The sequence below is a fragment of the Cryptomeria japonica genome, chromosome 7, assembly GCF_030272615.1.
Source record: "Cryptomeria japonica chromosome 7, Sugi_1.0, whole genome shotgun sequence".
NCBI lineage: Eukaryota > Viridiplantae > Streptophyta > Pinopsida > Cupressales > Cupressaceae > Cryptomeria > Cryptomeria japonica.
In genome coordinates this window covers 396,030,566-396,037,575 of record NC_081411.1, presented here as the reverse complement: position 1 = coordinate 396,037,575, position 7,010 = coordinate 396,030,566, and positions in this window count along the sequence as shown.

Here is a 7,010-nt window from a genome sequence, read left to right as displayed (position 1 = left end):
TCTTGAATTGGAAAGGGGTCATTGGATGGAGTGGAAATGATGATATCATGTGGGGGATTAGGAGGGATATCAAGATCTTGGGATGTATTAGGATTATGACATAGAGATGAAGGGATACTTTTATCTTGATATGAAAAGGTATAATTAGATGGATTAAGAGAAATAATCTGGTCTTAATAACTAGATACCAAGTCTTTCTACACACAAATCATGCAAAAATAATGTACCTGATGAAAAAACCTATTATAAGTGGCAGGTTGAACAGATGGTTACTCTTATTGCAAGAGTTTGATATTAATATGGTTGACAAATCTAGTAGAGATAATTTTATTGCAGAATTTCTTTCAAGGCTCAGAAATATGCACTCTAATAAAGTCATATATGACTATTTTCTAGATGAGCATCTCTTTGCTTTATAGGTGCATACTCCATGATATGGTGATAGAAAATTACCTTGTTTTTGAAAGGACACATCCATGCTTCTCTCCTAGAGAAAGGCATCAACCAATGGAAAAGAGCTTCCCATACCCCTAGATATCTGTGTACTTGATTTATATAGGCCTTGATAATATTATGACAAGATGGACTCAACAAAATGAGATCCATGACATACTTCATGCTTTCCATAATAAACCCTATGGGGTTCACTTTCCTAACAAGAGTAATACTCTAAAGGTATTCAATATTGGTTACTACTAGCCAACATTGCATAATGAATCAATCAAATATACTAGACACTGTGACATATGCTAAAGAATGGGTAGACCTTCCCAATTTGATGAGATGCCTCTACAACCTTAGTTTGTCTTGACACCCTTTAAAAAAAGAAAGTTGTATTTTATTGGTCCCATTGACCCACTTTTAGACAACGAGGAATACATCCTAGTGTATACAAATTATTTCACAAGGTAGGTGGAGGTTAGGGCTATAAAGCATGTAACGTATAACAAGGTTGCAAAATTTCTCTATGAAGAGATATTCAATAGGTATGGTTGATGAATAATGATGAACTACAAAGATCCTAACCGGTACTGAGAGGAGGGGGGGGTGAATCAGAACACACAAAAACTTGCTCAGATATATTGACAAATCAAGACACAGATAACCGGTTTCCTTCACCACTGAACTTAACCATAGCAATATTAGTTAATAGAAATACTTTAGACAACTAAACCGGTCAAACAAAAGTACTTCAAATAGCATCCAACAATTCTCAAATCTAGATAACTATTTTACCAGTTTGATCATGCATGAGCTACATTAGTAATATCACAACCATTTAGCACTGCATGCATATTCAACTGAACAAAAACTACTCAATCATCACATGAAAAATAAACAGCACATGACACAAATTTTTCACGTGGAAACCCAAATGGGAAAAACCACGGTGGGGAGGAATACCCACAAGCTTGTTTTTGAACTCTTTAGAAGTTTGCTCTGTTAGGAGCCTAGTCCAGTTAAAGACTTTACAATAAGGTTTTGTTAGCAACCGATCCTATTAGGGATCACCCAGTTAAGGGATGGCTATATACCATGTTAAAGGTTGAAACCCTGCTAAGAGTTACCTTGCTAGAGGATTTAAATAACTCAATGAACTTGAGCCACCTGGTCAGAGGAATTACAACAAAGCCTGTTAAAGCTACCCGATCAAGGGATTTACCTTCTGTTGAAATGGTTAGAAGACAACAGGTGAGACTCCGATCTGATAACAACACTTCTTGCTAAGGTAGATCCTTTTCAGTTCCTCTCTTCTGCAATCAGAACACACAAAAACTTGCTCAGATATATTGACAGATCAAGACACAGATAACTGGTTTCCTTCACCACTGAACTTAACCATAGCAATACCGGTTAATAGAAATACTTCAGACAACTAAACCGGTCAAACAAAAGTACTTCAAATAGCATTCAACAATTCTCAAATCTAGATAACTATTTTACCAGTTTGATCACGCATGAGCTGCATTAGTAATATCACAACCATTTAGCACTGCATGCATATTCAATTGAACAAAAACTACTCAATCATCACATGAAAAATAAACAACACATGACATAAATTTTTCACGTGGAAACCCAAATGGGAAAAACCACGGTGGGGAGGAATACCCACAAGCTTGTTTTTGAGCTCTTTAGAAGTCCACTCTGTTAGGAGCCTAGTTCGGTTAAAGACTTTACAATAAGGTTTTGTTAGGAACCGATCCTGTTAGGGATCACCCGGTTAAGGGATGGCTATATACCTTGTTAAAGGTTGAAACCCTGCTAAGAGTTACCTTGCTAGAGGATTTAAATAACTCAAAGAACTTGAGCCACCTAGTCAGAGGAATTACAACAAAGCCTGTTAAAGCTACCCGGTCAAGGGATTTACCTTCCATTGAAATGGTTAGAAGACAACAGGTAAGACTCCGATCTGATAACAACACTTCTTGCTAAGGCAAATCCTTTTCAATTCCTCTCTTCTACAATCACACTTTGTAGACTCCTTACTCTGGTTTGGCAAGTATCAAGTCTCCAACACACGGACACAAACACAACTTTTTGCCAACTCCAACAATAACAAACATCATTGACCTTATAGAGAACAATTAGGTCGGTAGCATAAACCCTAAACTCTAAACCCTAAACATTTAGGTTTTCAGTTACAAGCGGTCCGATGATCGTTAAAATGCATTGCATAGAATAAAACAATCTGAGAAAGATCTCAAGTTATTCTGCATCGTCCAATCTTCACCACACTTGGAAAACAGTAACCCATCACGCTTTTTTTTTATACCGCTAAGAGAAACGCACATTCCTGAGGTAGACATTCAATGCATTCGCTCCTCACTCGCAAGATCCTCAAAGATATTCTTCACATGCACATAGCTGACATGGCATCTTGATCTCATCCTTATCTCTTAACTAACTCATCACAGAATGTCATCGGTTGCATTGCACAAGTCAGATCGCCAAACCAAAAACCCTTGGGTTGAACTGAGACTACAAACTAGTAGCCAAACTGTGAACCCCGACACAGGTTCACTCCATCCGGTTGACTATAGCCGCTTCCAGTCTTCACACCGGTTCACTCACTTGAGCACCATATACCAGTTCACTTAGTGACATCAATGACAACATACATTATCACCGCTTCATCATATGCCAACAATGGTGTTTGAAGATAAATTATCATAGAACAAGGACCATAATTTACCTCAACTCTGATTGAAGCATTGATGAATAAATACAACCAAAAACATAGGAAATGCACACCTTACTATCCACAGTCCAATGGACAAGTAGAGGTGAGCAAAAGGGAAATGAAGGTAATCCTAACTAAGATAGTTTCTATTCATAAGAAGGATTGGGCATCTAGACTGACATAAGTTGTTTAGGCCTATAAAATAACCTAGAAAATAACTACTAGATTCACACCATTTAATTGGTGTATGTGAAGGAGGTTGTTTTCTAATAGAATTTGAGCACTTAATTAGCTAAATGTCTTGGATGAATTCTAAAAAGAAGCACCTAATCATATTGAGTTGATTCAAAATCAGAGGATCGAGTGGCATGATAGGTTCAGTATGACTAGGTAATTCAAAAAGGGTGATTGGGCCCTCCTGTATGATTTATGATACAAAGATCACAAGGAGAAGCTCTAAATTAGATGGTTGGGTCTCTATGAGATAGAATAAATATTTTCTAAGGGTGTAGTTAGGCTTCTAACCACTGATCCATTGAGGTTATCAATATTGGTCAATGGTTGTTGAATTTGATTATATAAGAAACCCATAAGTAAGGATGAATTCCTAAAGCTATTCACCATGAACACATTTTAGTACTTCTTGCAACATTCGAACTTGATAATGTAACATCAAGAACATGTATTTTTTTTGAATAATTTTTTCTGTTTCGAGCTCCATAATTATTCTTTTCACCTCTTTTATCACTTAGGATTGTGATTAATCATTTTGGAAGGGACTTGTTCATAGAACAACACAACTAGGACTTGTTTGACTTCAATTTACAATAGCTAGCTCTAGTCCATGTTTGCATTTTTAGTCCACATCACATACTCATTTTAAAATTCACCCTTTCACCAACTCACCACACAATTTTTGAATGGAGTTGGGCAAGAAAGCTGGTTCTGGTAACTGCACTGGATTCTCCGTGCTTTCGTCGCATGGGCAGAAGGACTCCAATAGAGTCATTGAAGCGAAAGTGGATGGAGACAACAAAAAGGAAGGGGACCCATCTGGGGCTCCTCCTTTTGACCCTAGAGATAAGGTGGGGTCATGTGAAGGAATCTCAAATCAAGAGGGAATCTCAAAAGAGGGAATTGAGCAGGAAAATAATATTGTTCAAAAGGATCCCTTTAGATCTTGGGCTAGAATAGTTGGTTTGAGAGCCGAAATACTTGGTTCGAAACCCACTGGAAAATCTTCCTTTCTTAGTATTCAGACTTATCAGACAAGGCAACAGGTAAGTTTGCTATTTCCATTCCTGACACTGTCATTGATAATAATATATCATTAATGGCCTTCACTCTAGTTGGAAAATTTGTTGGTCCAAGACCTAACATTGATGTGGTGAGAGATTTCGCCAAAAAAGAAATGGCGATTGAAAGGTCAAGTGGAAATCTCTGTGATGCCTAAAGGGTTTATAGCCTTCAACTTTTCATGTTCGGAAGATCTGGAAGGTTGTCTATGCGGAGGTCCTTGCATGGTAGGGATATTTTCGCTTTCCTTAAGAAAATGGTCTCCTAATCAGGAGTTAAATGACTCCTTTTTTGACTCGGCTCCTGTCTGGGTTAGGTTGCATGGTTTGCCGATGGAGTTTTGGTTTGAAGATGTCTTCAAGGGCATTGCCAGTTCCTTTAGTGATCTTCTTGCCATAGATTCAATGACTGCAGCTAGAAAAAGGCTGGCTTATACTAGGATTTGTGTAAATGTCTGCCAGAACACTGATCTACCATCATCGATTGATATTTTTTCTAAGCTGGGGAAAAGGGTGCAAACTATTGAGTATGGATCCTTACCCTTTGTTTGTTTCTATTGCAAAAAAGCGGGACACTAGGCCAGGGGTTGTCCTAACATTCAGAGGAACCCACCTAATAGCAAAGGGTCTCATAAACAAATCTGGAGGGAGAACCACAATAAAGGTGATGGTAAATCTCAAGGGGAGATGCAACAGAACAAGGAGAATCTGGCTCCGACCTCTAATAGCCCTACTAAGGGTAAGTTGGAAAACTCTGTGGTGAATGAGTAGGCCCCTTCTGTAGACAAATAAGGACACACTAATACTCAAAAGTACCTTCTGGACGAACAAAGGGTTGAGGGAGTTGGCCCTTCTAGAGAAGATTGCTTTGTCCTTCCTCAAGGTTCCAAATCTTGAACATGAGGGTTATAGAGAGGTAAAAAATCTTGAAAAAGGAGAAATTGAGGCTGTACCAAATAGTGGAGAAGATCAATTGTTGGATAGTGGTACGTCTGAGGTTCTTGAAATTGTTTAGTTTCCAATGGGTCAGATGGTTTGGGATCCCAAGATTCAGTCAAATTGAAGGGTCCTAATGCCCTTATGGAGAATCCCCATACGCTAGGTTATGGTGGGGGAATCTTCCAAGATCAAGATGATAAAAGATTTGTAGGCAAAGGAGAAGAAGACAAAGAATCTTTTACTTCAGTTGGAAGAAAGAAAAATAAGAAAATGGGTCCTAATAGTGGGGTGCATACCAAAACTAGGGCTAAAGTTGATGTTGGACATTCTTAAGCTCCACCAGGTAGGAAATCAGCTAGGTGGCATAGAGATTTTGAAAGCAAACAGAACATTGTTGATGGGAGCCAATAGATTATTTGGGATACCTGTTCCCCAAGTAAAAAATGAAGATTATTTCTTGGAACATAAGGGGCCTTAATGGTCACCTTAAACAACATATTCTCCAGAATCTAGTAAAAGACTATAAGCCGGATGTTGTTTTAATTCAAGAAACTAAGATGAGTAGAAAAAGTGGAAAATGTTAACCTTTTCAAATTTGGAGGAGCTATTGGTAGTAGCTCTGATGGTTCTTCTGGTGGCGTTGCTATCTTTTGGAACAAGAAAACCATTGATGGTGAAGTTATTGAAGCTGATGGTAACTTGATCTCTGTAAGATTAAATCATATAAGGGATGTTTTCTCTTGGTTTTATCTAACATTTACGCCCCCAATATGAAGGCGGCTAGGTATAAGTTTTGGAGAAAGATTGAGGAGAAGAGGAGTTCTTTTTCTCATGAAAGTTGGTTGATTATCAAAGATTTTAACACCCCTCTCCAGGAAGCAGAAAAGTTTAGGGGGTGTCAAGCACATTTGGACAACAAAGTTGATCTTATGGAGTTTATCAATAATTTGGCTCTTTTTGATGTGGAGTTGCAAGGGGCTTCCTATTCATGGCTAACTGGAGGGATGGTGATGAATTGATCCAGGTAAGGTTGGACAAATCTCTGATTTCTAATGAATGACTCTCTAAATACCATTGTTCTTTATCTAGTATTAACAGAGTTGGGTTAGATCATTTCCCCATATCCTTCATTGCTGATGCTCTCATTAAAAAACACAACTTTCCTTTTAGATTTGATAAAATGTGGTTATCACACCCTTCCTTGGAGGAAAATATTTTTCAGATGGTGGAATATCAGTGTGGAGGGCATTGCGATGTTTAAAGTTGTTAAAAATTTAAGATTTGTCAAGGATAATGTCAAAACTTGGAATAAAGAGGTCTTTGGAGACATTTTTGCTACTAAATTAGCTTTACAAATGGAGTTAAAACTAGTTCAGGATAGTATTCAAAAAGAGGGATTCAAGTCTATTTCAAGAGCTAAAGAAAATGAAATCCTTGCTAGATATCATAGTATCATCTCCAATGAGGAAGAATTTTGGAGACAAAGGTTGAGAGCTCTGTGGCTTTCTGCGGGAGAAAAAACACCAAATATTTCCATATGTCTACTATGAAACATAAAGCTGCAAATAGAATATCCCAGTTGGTGAGAGATG